Below are 16,268 nucleotides of genomic sequence, written 5' to 3'. Positions count from 1 at the left end.
TAGTGTTTTTTCTGAAGAGTGGAAATATTTTAAATTAGAACTAGTCTTTCAATAATGATAAGTTGTTTGATTGTTATGCTGTGCTTCTTAACACTGAACTTTTCTGCAGCAAAAGGTTAATTAGTTGGGAAATGAAATACAGAAAACTATCATGAATGAGACAGTGTTAAGTCTTCCTTTTTCTGCCTGTCTCCCAATGTTTTTTCTAGAACAGACACTCACAGAGGGTAAAGGTTCCTGTGTAATTGGACATTCCTTAGTGAACTGTACTGTCTTGATTCATACACAAAGAGGGCAATAAATGAATTTCATTTTCCTATAGAATATTACTGGCTTCAATAGTCTTTAGTTTGGGTTTTGTTGTTTTGGTTTGTTTTTTTTTTTTTTTTAAGAGAAAAGTCCAGTTGTTCTCTTGGTAAACTTTCCTAAAGTTGTTTGGTAGGAAGGTGTGCCAACAAATCACGGACTTTTCTATGAGGTATATATATATTTTCAGGAGGTATTTATATATTTTTTCAGGAGGTATTTATATATATTCTCAAGTGGTATTACTGAGCAGGTACTTTCTCACTGCACAAACTCCATCACAGGAACTGGTGAGAGAGAAGCAGCTAATCCATGTGCCACTAACCTGGGACACATCTGTGTCAAACCAAACGAAAATATGAAAGTGTTTAGGGCCTCAAAGCACTTACAAAACAGTAAAAAAAAATAGCTTAAAGACTATAGAGCTAATACTTGATGAAATTTATGTCTGCAGCTATGTGTTTTATGTAAAGATTTGTAGAAACACAACTACGTCAAGCAGACAAACTTGAGCACACACACCACTCCATGTATTTGATTTTTGGTCTTTAAATCTCTCACCTCCACCTGCACTCTTTATGCAACTCTTTTCAGTTCTTTCCAAATTTCTAAAGTTTTTGTCCTCTGCCAGGAGTATTTCTTAGCTGTAAAAAGATGTTAAACAAGAAGAAAGTGAACTTTAGGTAAATATTAGGCATTTTCACAGTTTTTAAGTGTTAAACGTGTATTTTTAATACTCTGAAATCACTCATTCCAAGTGTTATTTTCATCCAGCAGAGAAGCAGAAATAGGACTACATTTAATCACAATTCAGCTTGAATTTTGAATATTAAATGTTCATAATTAAAGCTTCTAAACAATTTACAGAGCTAGTAATAATTATACAGGAATTAATTTGTAAATTACTTAAAAATAATTTTGGCAAATTATAACTTGCTCCTGAGAAGTTTAAGAATAGAATTTGAAGTAAGGTTTCAAGGCTTTGTACAACTTTGTTCAGTGCCTCAAATCCTCCAGTTTCTTTGGGGTATACATGACAGAGAAATTTTAATTGTAGTAAGATAATTTTTAGTTCAACACATATCTATTTTGTACTGTCATATATATTTAAATTTAAGGGGAAATGGGCAGGACTACTAAGACATGTCTTATCATCACCTCTTTGTGATGTGTTTGAAGCAAAGCAGTCTAATAGCAGCTTTGGAAAAGGGTTTTTTATTCTGCATGTTTGCTAGGCAGAAATATATATACTGAAGGAAATGTTCAAACCATGGTATTTATGTGTTACATCTTGGACTAGCCAAGGCTGATGGCATTCCTGTTAGGAAGGAAATATAACCCCTAATTTGACATTATTTCTTTCTATTTTGCAAGAAAAGACCTTTAAGTCTGGAACATAATGAACTTGAAAAATTAGCCCAAACCCATTTAAATTCTCTGCAGTGTAATTCTGGTATGTATGTGTACAGGAAAGCAGGAACTGTTCTTGAGCTTGTTATCAAGTGAGACAAGGTTAATTAGTGACTAGAATAGCTTCAGCATTTATTTTGCTCCATTATATTTTACCACCTGTCCTTCTTACTTCCAGTACAAAATTTCCCAGTTTTAATATGAGAAAGGAGTCACTGTTGCTCTTCAGATTTGAATAACTAATGAATGTATATTTAATATGCAGGGTGGTTGTTCTGTGGGTTTTGGTGTTTGTTTTTGGTTTTTTGGTTGGTTGTTTTTTATTAAGTGTTTAGATTATTTAGATCTATATTTCTGGAAAGAAACATGGATTGATTTTTCAGAGGTTCAGTACCCAAAATTACAGCTGGATTTTCAAGGGTTCTGTGTTTCTGCTGAGCAGCCTTGCTGAGTACAGCAAGGATTTCCAAAGGTCTCAGAATACAGTGTGTCAATACTTTGAAAATAAACTTGTTTCTTTGATGAGAAGTATACAGTGCTGCTTGAACAAGTACTTGCTTGAAGGTGGAGTGTATAGAAACATTGATGTCCATACAGGACAAAGGAAAAAACAGAATTGCTAATTAATATCCAGCTGAGAGCTAAATTGGAACATATCAGGTATACATAAGACTATGTGAGTTTCATGTTCTTCATTATTGCTTTGTAGTCCAGAATAATGTAATGTCATTTAATTCCTTTTTTTTTAATTTTTTTTTTTTTATTTACCTAACTGTATGTGTAGGGAACTGAACTCCACTTGCCACTGGAGTTCCCACACAAATTCAGATTCTCTCTTTGGCTTCTGTCACTATTACGTATTCAGGAAATACTCTATTTATAGATTGTAAAGGACTATTTATCACTAAACCTTAAAGACTAAAGTCTTTAAAATTCAAGCTAAATTGCAGATTTCAGCTAAAAGCAGGAGTGCAAAATGCTTTAAGTGAGTTAATATTTCAATATTCTTTTCTATGTTTTCTACTTGATATTTATATAAAATACTATGTTACTTCATGCTCTTCAAAATTTTTTTCAAAATTAAAGTACATTACAGCTTGAATTACTTGACAATGGTCAGTATTTCAAAACATTAGGATAAATACACAGATCAAAATGCTATCATATGACAAATAATAGTGTAAGAGACAAGCTTGTGAAAAAATGGTGTGTGTTTTCCTTTGCTTTTCTTCATTTTCCTTCTGCTCTGAAGAAAAGGGATTTCATATTGCTTTTGCAAGAAATTTGTTTTCTTTTGGTTCTGGACACTGGTGTACACTGTAAACCATTAGAGCAGACTGTCCTGCCCAAACTGAACAGAAAACTCCCAGTTAGAGAGGGAAGGGGAGCTCAGCACAAGAACAGAGACAATGTTTGGTAGTCCAGTGAACATTGCTGTATTTTCAATTATCATGTCAACACAAAGAAACGACCTTAGCTCTCTAATGAACTGCATTCCATCTTTGTTCATGTTCTATTGTCCTAAGGAAGATCTATTAATCTAAACTTCTGTGGTCACCTGCTGTCATTTAGCAAAATCCAAGCTTCAAGAAGAAGTTTAGGGTATTTCATTTTTTGGTGACTCATTGGATAACCATGGACATCCTGTCCATTGGAGCAGAGGCAGGCTGATATTCCCAGCAGTGCTGTTTCACACACTCTTTTTTCCTTCAAGGCTCTTGGCTAATTTCTTAACAAGGGAACACTCTTGCTCAATTGGTCAATTAAGAGACTTGTAATGATTAAGAGATGGCTCCCTACCATCTTCTGTAGTTCAGTGAAAAATCAGTGAGATTTCAATACTTCAACTCTCATTTTATTTTGGTTTAGTTTAAGGGAAGAAGGAAGACTCTAAATCTCATATGAGGAATGTATGGGATATGTAAATGTAAACTGTTCTCTTGAAGCCTTTTATCTTTGTCACAGTGATCTGATATGAACTTATAGAGTTTCTGTCCTTATTTTTCATAGGAAAGGAAAACTTAATCCCTGCCATATAATATTTGAGCAAATCCAGTTTTCTATACAAAATTTGGAGCAGCTTCTTGTTTTGACTCTGGAGAATTCTTAGATTAATATTTGAGTTTATGGTTTGCTGCAATTGATCAGTTGTCCTCCATCCATGTTGGAACAGATTTTCTAACCAAAATCCAGAAAAGGAGTGTTTTATCTCAATTTAGAACTTGTTCTATTCTACAATCTCTTAAAAAATATCAAATCTAAACCAAGTTGTATATGTAGAAACCTCATTTAGATATTTTCAAATAAAGGCGACTTACTTGAGACTCCTGAGGTCATTAACTAACTTACATTGGATTTTGCAGCTCAGCTTCTCTGGTTTTTTCCAGTCTGATTTCCTTCTTCTGGTACATTCTTAGTAAATATTACATGTACTATTCAACAATTCAGGCAAGTGCCTTTCCTTGTAAATAAAATAAATAAATAAAAACAAAACTTCAGTATTCAATCTTTCATAGGATGTCCTTTCCAAGTTGGAAGTAGCAACAGTTCTGTCCACACTTTCCTCACAGCCTGATCCACTAAGAACTGTTATCACAACATTCCTCAAAATTCAATCCAAAGTAGAAAATTGCAGTCAAACTCTGTTATGAAGATTTCCACACATTAAATTACTACAGAAAGGTCAGAGTATGCAACAGTTTATGTCACTCATTTCCTGTCTGTTGACAGGCATGAAGTGTAACCAAGAGAGAGATGCTGAACTGAGCCTGCAGAGCTGAGGCAGTGGATCCTGAGGTAGTGTTGATGCTTTGTTTATGCCTGGCATTTAAGCAGCTCTGTTACTCCTCATCAGTTGAAGGAGAGATCAGCTGCAGCCCTGGCACTGTCAGCTCATCTCATTGCTATGGATGACAACTGCAAATTACTAATACTTTTTTTCCATTTCATCTCCTACACAGTTCTGTCTTTCAACTAGTCTTTTCTTCTTCAGTCAATCATAAGATAAACTCAAAGATCTTTTTGCAGCTTGGGGTTCCCTATGAGGTCTCACATGAGTTCTCACAAGGACAAGAAATACCCTGGGAGCATTCCCATTCATGTTTTGGATTCTGTAGCATGTGTGACAGTAACTAGAAGCTGTCTGAAGCAGTTCATGCAGCCACAGAGTCACATAATGGTATTATCTATTCCTGTAATTATTTTAACCTCCTCCCCAGACTTCAGTACCTGGTCAAGAACACCTCTGGCAAATGATTCATTCATTAAACTAAAAACACTGCCAGTTATAGGAATATGTTCAAAAGAACTGTAGGTAAGGTTTGGAATATTTACTTCATTCTGAAAGACTTCAGTAGTTTCTGCTTTGTGCAGAGAAGGTTAAGGCAGGATTTGATCATGGATTGTAGATATCCACCATGGAATAACATATTGACCAGTGGAAGCTACATAAACTGACAGAGTAAAAACACAGACACATAGTTGAAAAACTTAAGTTTGAGAACAATCAAATTTGTGATAATATTCAGGTATATAAAACGTGAGTTATATTCCACTGAAGCAACTCACTAAAGGAGCATTTAATCTGTTGGTTTACAATTAAAATCATATGAAAAGACACACTTTAGTTTACCTGCAAGTTACTGAACTTTGTGTCATCATTACATGGAGAGAAGAACCACTAATTCTCAGAAAGATCTTTTGAAAAAGTCTGTGGCCTGCTTTATGGTCACTTCTGACTCTAAAATCATTGTGGTGCCAAGTAGCCAAGAGTAACTAAATATATATTAAAAACATTTGAAAATGTGTAAGTCACATTCATTTTGCCTGGAAAATGCTTTAATTTGTAATAGAATCATGGAAGAGTTTGGGTCAGATGAGTCCAACTCAGAATATTCCGGCATCTGAGTTCTTAAATATCAGCTAATTCCAACCTCTCTGCCATGGGCAGGGACACCTTTCCACCTTCTGCTAAACCAAGTTGCTCAGAGCCCCATCCAGTCTGGCCTTGAACAACTCCATATGTCATATGGCAGTGTCAGAATAAACCTTGTTCAAAAGAATTTTGAGCCACAGGCTTAGAGAGGGAGATGAAACCTACAATGAGAATAAATGTATCCACCAGCTCATTGCTTCTTTGTTACTTGGTAATATCTTTATACATGGCATAATTTAATTTGCTTTCCTAAAATATATAGATTACACTGAAATATTTGAATGCTACCCACAACTTTAAAATGAGGTTCCAATTCTTGCATTTTGTATTGATTCTGTATTTCATTATTACAGGGTACTCATTTCATTACAATGAATTATCTTTGTGCTATAATGAAAACCAATAATTTTTAAAAATCAGTATGAGTATAAACAAAAAGAAAAAAAAACATGTCATGCCACTCAAATTTGATTGCTTCTTTGATAGACTTACAAAATTAGTGGATGAAGGATATGAAGCAGATATATTTGCATTTTAGTAAAATATGATCATGCCTTTGAAAATCTTACCAAAAAAAAATCCACATTCACATGAATAGGATTGCTATTACATGGAGGAAAATCTAGATGAAAGACAATGAACAAAGTGAACTTTAATGTGGGGTGATGTGTAGATGGATACTCAAACCACAGGCATTAAAATTCAATTTATTCAATGCATTCTGGCCTGATTTGGAAGATGGAGTAAATAGCATTAAAAAAATTTGAAAATCATGGTGTGGTGGAATGCCAATTTTAATGAGCATGGGTGGATCAATAGGGAAGTCTGCCTCTTGCCTCTTGTGTCTTCCCTTTACAGTGACATCCCAAACAAAATCCAGTAAATACGCTTTGGCTGAACAAGTATTAGAAAATTTGCTTACTCACTTTTTCTTTCTTAAAGGTCTAAATGATCCCATGTTTTCTCTCTTGAAATAAGTAGGACTAATGTGTATTTTCCTTCCCTTTTGGATAAACTGCCAGTATGGACATGGTATTCCTTCTAGTAAGGACCTCTGGATGCTGCTGATACACTGTTCTGTGTCCCTGTCTTCCTGCCTTCCCAGTGTCATTGAGTAAGACTGAAGCTTTTCCAAAGAAAAAGAGGCTAAGCACCAAAAACAAAACAAAACCAAAAAAAAAAAAAAAAGGGGGTAAATATGAGGAAGTTTCATATGCCAGTTTTATTACCAAAGAGGGTTTTTTAAAATATTAGTTAATTATTTGGACCGTTAGACTGTTAAAATGTTAATTGGAATAACAATAAATCATTATTGCCACATATGCTGTATCTTTTGTCCAAAAAAGATTTTGAGTAGAACCTTTTTTGCAATGTTTGGCAGTTATGAAAGGGAGTTTATTCATGCATAAAAAAAAAAAAAGTCATGTAATATGTTTTACTTAATGTCAAATTTGTGTGATATCACTTATGAAAGAATGTTTAAAGCATTATGTAACTGATTCTTAGTTAGGCAAACTCATAAATTTAGAAACCAAATAATAGATACAGAACTATTTATTTTATGTCTAAATCCTTTCAGAAACACTTTTCTCTGTCAGTTTTAGCCTGGCATAAAAACAAATAATCTAGCAATGGGAAATTGTTGGGGTTTCTTTTCCTCCAGTTTTTGGGTATTTATGCTTATAATCCTTTGAACTGTGAAGCCCTACATGTGACAATAGATAATCCAGATATAGTTGTGCAGCTTGATAGTGGGATCTTACCCCATCCCCTCAATATATCAGTGAAAAAATAAATTCAAATAAACCATATTTGTTATTATTTTCATCATCACTATCATGAGTAACCCAATGAAAATTATACAACTTTTCTCAAAGTAAGATACTCTCTGATTAGGAATGTTTGATAAACATCTGATATTGTGATTTTCCTTCTGACATGTTTAAGAGATGTATTCAGTTTCAGTATTGTGTTAAGGTAAGATTCACTGCTCTGATTCCCACTGAGTGTCTTATTCCCTAGGTTATTCACAGATAACTGTATTTCTCAGTATGATTACACGACATGAGCTCTACCCTCCTTTACTTTTTCTTTATCCAGAAATTCCTGAGCAAAGGTTGTGCTGGTGTTTCTGCAGGGCTGAAGCGTGTGTGGAAATGAATCACTCAGTCTGAGTGACTCAGCTTGAAATGCTATCTCTTTCCCAAACTCCAGTTTTGCCTCTTGCTTGCTATTGCCTGCATGCTCCAAGTGCTCCAAGGCATTCAGTTTTGATTTTCTCCACCTAAGAACTTCCAGCCTAGACTCACTAATGACTGTCAGGCAGCAGGCTCACTCAGCTATCTCAAGTAAAGGGGAGCCCATTAATTTTGCCATCTTGCAGTGACTTGCATTTTCCATCTAAAGATAGTTAAAAATTTACTTTCCATCTTTATTTGTCCCTGCTACCCCCTAATGCGTATTGCTACTTTTATTGCAACATGCAGTTGTTTTAGAAACACGCATTTACTAAGAGATTTACATTGTCACAGGAAAAGTCACTTTATGGCAAAAGAAAAAGGATAACCTACTGACAAGTACTCCTTTCATTTTCACTTTATTTCTAAATTGTAGGACTAATGGACCAAAAACATTTTTCATGTTTTTTCTGCCCTCAAGTTTTGTCTGCATAGGGAAAGGGAAATATATGCTAACTTTGTGTGACCTATAGAATCTTTCTGACTGCAGTGACCTGGTGGGGCCACCTCCTACTACTCTGCTTATGAGACCTACTGGTTCCAAACATCTCAAAGTCTTCACAAATAATTTCTGCCTGTGAAATATAAGACAAAAGTTCACCAGCCATATTAGTGCAACCCTGACAAAGCTTTCACTCAGTTAATGCTATGGCAAAATTAAAAAGCCAGGAGGGGCGGGGGGAAAGACCTGCCATACAGAGAGAGAAAATAATTGCAGCACTGTTCACTGAGGAATAATAGATCACCTTTTTACACTACTAATTTGCCTTGCTGCCTCTACTAACAGCCTCTGGATCCCACCTAATTGTACCCCTCTGTTCCTCTGCCAGAGCACATTGTCATGTCTGCCGCTTTGTCTGTCTTTTGCTCTCTCCTCATTGTGTTCATTGACAAATGATGAGACGCTGAAGTATGAAGAAATGCAAACTGCATTGTAGGAACTCTTCAGATCACTTGAATTAGGCAATTGGCTGTGCAAACCTTTTATTCCAAGTGTTTTTTCATCACTGAGAAAAAAAAGGGCCTTTACAGAGTAGGTCAAACTTCGTATTTATGGCTAACAGTTTTTGCCTCCATAACTTTTTACACATGGAAACACTGATTTTTTTTTTTTCCCTAAGTCTGTTATTTCAAAATCTCTTTTTCAGGTAAGAAAAAATGAGTTAGAGGTATGAAATTTTTCGGGTACATAATTGTTGATACATAATTCCCTTTACAGATTTTAATTTACTAAGCACTCAGTATTTTCATTGCTTGGACCCTCAGATATGAACTTTGGGGAGGTACAATTCTCCCTCTAGATAAAGTTATCAGTCCTCAAGATCCAGTCACTTATATTATTTTGTACATCAACTTGTCCTCTGCAACCTGGATATCTGGGAATGAGCAAAACCTAGGGGTAGCATTTACTCTGGTGTTTTCAGCAGATCATTAATGGAGTTATTTCCCATTGTCTTTCTTACACTATGAAAAAAAAATCAAAGGAATAGAAAAGGTTAATACAGACAGAACAGGAAAACTATTTTCCTTCCACCTCTACCTTTTGGGAGCTTTGTGCACACCCTATGCATGATGTTTTTTAGTATTAATAACTGATCTGTTCATCATGCTATCAGCATGTTCAACAAACAATTCTTTATTTGCTTATTGTCTTCCAACACAGTCTGTATTTCAGCATATTAGCAGATCCAAGCCATAAGAGATAACAAACATTCACACAGGATTTTCTCAGATCTATATTTTGTGCTAACTACTTATCAGGTATCTAAATCAAGGTTATCACATATTTTTATACAGCTTGATCTATATAGTAGAAATAAAATAAATATTCTCTGCACAAATTATTCTGTACTCTGAAACAAGAATCTGCATATAATTCAGTAAGCCTAGAATGTAGCTTATTTTCCATTGGTATGTACATAAATATTTATGTTGATTCTCTGCCCAAAAGTTTTCAGTTTGATTGTTGTGAATTGCCTATCATTTACTTGTCATCAATATAATGTTTGAGGAATTGATTTCCAATTCCTTAGCTGAAGCTGGATGGTAATTTGGACTTAAAGTGTAGCACAAAGGAAGCACTTTTATGCTGAAATGAGCATGGACAAAAACCAATATGATAAAAATAGAGTGGCAAAATTATTTTATAATTTTTCATAGTAGCAGGAAACTGTCTAATTTGATGACATTCAACTACTCTATTAAAAACCTGAAAGTTAAGGCTCAGAGTGCTGTGTTTTCAAGGACTGCAGACTGAAATGCTTTCTGTGCCCCAAACACACAGGGCTCCAGAGCCACTCCAGGGCACAGCTGAGTCCTGCAGCCACAACAGTGGGGCAAAGTCACACAGGCAGGGCAAATGGTAAGGAAGGACAAAGTGCTGCCATCAGTGAGAACTGAGGGAAAGTGAGAAATAGCTCTGAGCTCTGTGGTGAGAGAATGAGCAGGGCCAGGAGGTACTGCAGGCGTCCATGCAGCCTTTGAGAACCTCATGACAGAGCAGTTACTCCCCGTAACCAGTGGACAGTAGATGAGGGCCCATGGAGGACCAGCAAATTCCTGTCAGAAGAGGAGCCCCCACAGGGTCTGGTTTCCTGGCAGGAACTTCAGCCTGTGGATGAGCCATGCTGAAGGTGAAGGCCTGATGGATTTTACCCCTTGGAGAGGATCCGTGCTGAAGCAGCTCTCGAAGAGCTGCAGCCTGTGGGAAGGACTCACCTTGGAGCAGGCTGTGAAAGTCTGGTTCTGGGAGGGACCCAATGCTGGAGCATGGGAACTGTATGAGGAAAAAGGAGCAGTAGAGTCAAATTGTTATGAACTAACCACAGCTCCCCTTGTCCCATCTCCTTGCACCACCAGGGAGAGGAGGAGGAGATAGAAGATTGCACACAGGAATGAAGCTGAGTCAAGGAAGAAGGAAGGGAGAACGGTAAGGTGATGTGGTTTTGAGTTTATTTCTGCTACTTCGTTTTTAATCCCATAAGTGATACATTAAATCTATTTCCTCCACATGCAGACTTTTTTGCTCATGGTGATTACTCATAAGCAATCTCTCTGTTTTTATCTCCACCTATGAGCTTTTCCATATTTTCTCCTCCTGTGCTGTTGAGGAATGGGAGTGAGAGAGTGGCTGAGTGGACATCTGCCAGCCAGAAAAGTTCAGCTCACCACACTCTCAAAGAAAGTCAAAATTTACTGTTATTGAGAATCTGCTCTCTCCTTCTGAGGCCACAAACTCAATGTTGTTGTCATGAAATTAATAAAAAGTACACCTTCACTTTCCAAAACTGTGGCAATATTATTGAAGTTGGATTTGAGTCTTCTCTGTGCATACTAAATGTTTGTATGTGCAGCTAAATGTTTATATCCATGACAACATTGGATTTTGAGGAGTGTTTACAACACTTGGATATCAGAAAATTCATGACTGATTTATGTAGAAGCTTTATTTCAGGTGTAAAAATAAGATTACAATATTTTACTAAATTTTTCTAAAAATGCAGCCAGAAGAGTAACTAAAATTAATTTTGTTAAAAGTTGAGTTTTAAATTTGTTTCTTCCTTAAGGAAGATGTTTATGAACTAGCCTGCTCATTTTAATTCAGTGGTTTTTTAGTATATTTTTTGTGGTTAGGAATACAAGTTCCTAACTTTTCAGATATACTAAGATGGTGAGTTAGAAATAAGTTTTAAATAAGTTATATTTGTTATAAAAGATATTAGTTAAAAAAATTAAAATTAATGGCAGGTTATGCTCAAATTAGTAGTGCTATAAACTTCAAGGTTTTTCACGTTATTATTAAAAGAACTGACAACAATGACTCGGTATTTTTGTATTTTATTTATTACACACTACAACACTGTGATTAAAGTTAAAATAAAGAAAATGTTTTTGATTGATTTACAGTAAATTTAATATTTGATAACATTTCAGAAGGGGGAAAAACAAATGAACATGCTATAAAACATGCTAGTGATGATCATGATAATTGAGAATGTTCTTAGAATAGATAACGCCTTAATGAAGACATCAAGATTTCATGTAGATATTTCCTCCTGCAGGTTTTATAACAGGCAGAAGAGTCTTTGAAAGAATCAACAATTTTTGAAAAACTGTATTGGATTTAAACCCTTTCTGCCATTAAAAAAAAAGAAAAAAAAAAGAAAATATTTCCTTGACATGTTTTAATTATTATGCTCACCTCTTTCTATATGTATTCTTCCATTTCCTGTACACTAGGTTTTGCATTTGCTAATATTAAATCTCCCCTGTTAGCTGAAAATGTTGCAGACCAAACCACTCTTTTTCATTTCACTTTGGCCTCTGTTATTTTATTTCTTACTGCTTTGTAAGTTGTGGTCAAAGTTGAATAATCACTCTAAAGTTACCAGCAACAGATGTGGAGCTGCTATTCCAAGCACAGGAAAAAAAAGAACTGTACAAGGATTTCAGATTAATTGGTCATGAAATCACCTAAAAACTTCTAAAACTCATTATGAAATATGACTCCTAAAAAACCTCACTATGTACAGAACAATGATTTCCTTAAAAAAACAAAGAACTACTCTCTGTGCCTCCAGTGATCTGTATATGAAAGCTTGAGAATTACATCCTAAAGGAAATGGACAGGATGTAGATAAACCTTTCATTTCTAGATCATTGATAGGAATATGAGAATATAAAATGGTGAGTAATGGTTCATTATGAGATGAATATCAGACATAATAAAGTAATTCCAATTCAGATTGTTCATCTGGGCCCAATCACAATTTGGCCAGAAGATCTGTTCTGAGGTAGGAAAGGAAAAAAAAGGACATAAGGGAGTTAGGCATTTAACATCAGGATTTTAAGAGTATTTAGCTTCTGTCTGTCATGACAGTTTGTATGACTGAGCCATCTAGCAACCCATGAAAAAACCCAATTTCCACTGTATTTCACAGAGCCATCACTCCTTTCTTCAAAAGCTGAAACCTACCTCTCTTTTTTTTTTTCTTGGATCGCCTGCCACATACCAAAGTCTATTCGCTATCAGCTATTCTTTATCAGCACCCACTGTTCCTGTTCTGAAACTTCAAATGTATCAACCCCCTCTAAATTCATCCTTGAGCACCTACTATTTTATTTAATGTTCAGGTCTGTGTATCCTAGAGGCCTTACCAGGTTTCCACATGTAAAGTCCTTTTTTTTTTTTTAACTTACCACGTCCTCTCTTTTCTTAACATCCCTGCATGAGCCTTCCCCACTTGCAGTTTGAGTTTCTTATGTTCAATTAATTTTAACTCATTTAACTTTAAAAGGGCAGCTGCTCCCCACTAGGCCATGTAGTCCTCAGCTTCTGGTACAGTTGTATTAATCAGAGAGTGTGAATTAAAACTCAGGGGAAGGGTGGAGCACTTTCACAGGCAGCCTTTCCAGAAAAGTCTCTGTCTCCATCTCGCTGGGATTGGTTAATGGGCAAGTGCTATAGAGCAAAGGCTGGAGGTTGAGCTTTATCGCTCTTTACTTGGTGTTCTTGCTGGGATTAAAGCCTGTAGAGTTCTGCTGCTAGTGGCTTGCAGCACTGCTTCATCTTGATGTAAGTGTTTATGTCCTTTCTGACTGCATAGAATCTCTGGCTTGCTGACAGAATAGGATTCTCTTCTTGCTTTCAGAACAGTTTTTAAAGGCTGTGGGTTCTTTTTATCTGCAGGTTTCTTATGTGAAACACTTCATCCAAGAGATGGGATAACTAGCCTCAAGCTTGGAGTGTGATTTGGGTTTATGGCTCTCACTGTGTAGGTGCCTATGTTAAGCATAAAACTGTACGCTCACTTGAGGGAAAAGAGAACAGTTATTCCTTTCATATGTTTTCTTTCTCTTATCCTCTTCCAATGCCTTAAGAAATTCTATGAGGTTTGGATCCGCAGGTGGGTGAGCATGGACTGTATGTCCTTTGAAGAGAGGAAAGAAATGAGTTTTCACCTTTCATTTTGGGAGTATTTGTGCTTTTGACTAATGACTGAGGACTGGCCTTTAGGGGTGGTCACAACAGTTTTTAAGGCGAGGCAGTGACTTCATTCCTGTAGGTGTTTAATATTTAGCATCACCTTGTCCTAGCTGAATTGCACTTTCTGTCCTTGCAGTTTTTGTCCATCTCTCTGTGTATCTGTACCTTTTATACTTGATATAAAGTGACAACTGATATCAAGTGATATTGACAGGCTTTTATTGAACTTAATTACTCTTCAGAGACTGGCATGAATCAATCCTCATAAAAGTCACCTGTCACTTTGTGATGTGCCAGCTTTAACATGGAGGAGATGAAGGGAAAACTCTCTGAGAAAGGAACCTATTTTAACAGCAAGTTATTTCTTCTTTAATTATTGATGAACTCTGTTCAAGTGAAAATTGTCATGAACATTTATCATTTAACATAGTGAAAATAAAGATGAGAAAATTCAGCTGTGACATTCGGTTTGGTTGTTTTCTGCAGTGTAGTAAATACCATGAACTTCCGTTAAAATTAGTAAATTCCTTGAAAATGCACTTACCACTATGGCAGACAAATATTTTTTTTACCAGTATGAAGTTCAGCACTTAGTGATATATCAAATATACTATTTTGTGTGGCTTTCCTTGTTGCTTTGTGTGTTTTGTTTTGTTGTATCTGTTTGTTTATTACAAAGCTATGGTTACACAAAGCTATGGAATTATACTTTTATATCAGAAATATCATGATTGAATCTGCAAATGTTAAGTTATGAGCTTCACTGAAAAAAAAGTTATCATGTTCTATGCTAATGACAAACTAATCATTTTTAAGAGGTGTCTTGTTTGTAGTGTTTCTTACAAACACAACCAAAAATTTTCCCGTAGCTTAGGGAAAACAGTATGGTTATAAGCCATTGGTAACTTCAGCCATAGTTAGAATAGTTATAATCTATTCAGATTGCTTAGTATAAATCAGTGTTTCTCAAGCTGAGGATGTTAATTGAAGGCAGATTCTTATTTTTCTTCTTAGTTTAAAGTAGTGTTCTCTCCCTCTGGAGTGGTGATACTTGTCAAAACTTTCTTTTCCCATCTTTATCACCACATCTTTCTGTGATGGAGGAGTTAAACCACTGGTTCTCAAGATGAAGGGAGGTAGGAGTAAGATTGGAATTAAAAGGTACTTGTTTAAGCCAATCTGTTTTATTTTTCTGACACTAAAATAATGGAAGTTTTATACAGGCTGAGCACTTAGGGAGTGTGGCCACTCCAGTTTCAATTACCCTGCAGGGCTTTCAGCCTATGTTTTCCATGAAGTAGGTGGAAGGTTGCTCAAAACTGCATCTAAGAATTCAAAGAATAGTCAAGAAAAAAGAATCATTTTTGGGAATCGTTACTACTTGGCCTAGCCAAGTAATGGTGTCTGCTGGTATTAGTCAGCATTAAAGCTATTATTTTGGAGTAGTCCTCTAAAATGGCTAATGTTTTTGTCTGCTCCCCTCCATTCTTACTGAAAGACTGTTCTAATTCTCATTCCAGTCTTCTAAATACAGTTAAACTTGTGACTTTTTCACAGGCAATATGCTCTCAGGTTTTCCTTTTGTCTGTCCTCTTCTTTTGTCTTCTGTAAGGTGGTTGTGTTGGTGGTTTTTTTTTTTTTTTTTTGCAATTAGTCCTCCTACAACTTCCATGCTAAAGAGAAGTATCCCCTCTTGTTTGCTGTTGCTAGCTACATGACTCACGTTCATTTAAGACACATTTCTTGTACCATGTAGAAATGCCCAGGTTTGATTGCTCTGAGTTATTGGGGTATTGGAAGCACTGTTTGCCACAACGCTGTAATGTTTTTTCCATGCTGAATTACCCCACTGAGTAACAATTTCTTTTGGTTAATGTATCTACCTTTATGAGTCATAACAGTTCATATCTTAAGATATCCTTGTTGGTCTGTATCTGTAGATCCTCTGCACGTCTTTGAGTTGACCTTCTTGTAACTAGTTCTAATTTGGTAGCTTTTTTTTCTTGAACTTAATTAACAACTTTCAATATACTGGGAGCTACTTCTTAGTCTATTACCCTGCTAGAGATTAAAGCTCCAAACAGACATTCTTTCAACCAGAGGTTGAAGCACTTAAACTTTTCATGTGTTTGGCTTCCTTGAGGTGAGGCTCCTTTTCAGAGTTAGTCCTTTTTATGAAAATACTAGTACAATTTCCTCCAATGTGCCAGCAGCTCTCTGGCCACAGACAACGGGCACAACTTTCCCAGGCATTGTGAGAAGATCAGCGAAAAGAATGATAAATAAATCTCATCTTCACTTGCTGCACCTGTTGTTGTGAACATGTGGGATGTGTTATGGAGGTTTGTTAACCAAAGGGTGATTTCTTAATTGGACACTGGGGATGGTGTTTAGA

General features: G+C 35.9%; 1 long non-coding RNA gene across 2 annotated transcripts in view; it reads left to right on the top strand.

Moving 5' to 3' along the window:
• Nucleotides 1-16,268, top strand: part of LOC140682224 (uncharacterized) — a 162,324-nt gene that overhangs the window by 31,314 nt on the left and 114,742 nt on the right. Inside the window, exon 1 of one of the 2 annotated variants that reach the window (XR_012053568.1) lies at nucleotides 9,028-10,816. The exons of the other annotated variant lie outside the window; for it this stretch is intronic. This is a non-coding gene — a long non-coding RNA (uncharacterized lncRNA). Of the gene's footprint in view, nucleotides 1-9,027; nucleotides 10,817-16,268 lie in introns of those variants that run through there. 2 annotated transcript variants of the gene reach the window in all.

Source organism: Taeniopygia guttata, chromosome 1, assembly GCF_048771995.1.
Source record: "Taeniopygia guttata chromosome 1, bTaeGut7.mat, whole genome shotgun sequence".
NCBI classification, from domain to species: Eukaryota; Metazoa; Chordata; class Aves; order Passeriformes; family Estrildidae; genus Taeniopygia; species Taeniopygia guttata.
This window is presented reverse-complemented; position numbering and strand designations above follow the sequence as displayed.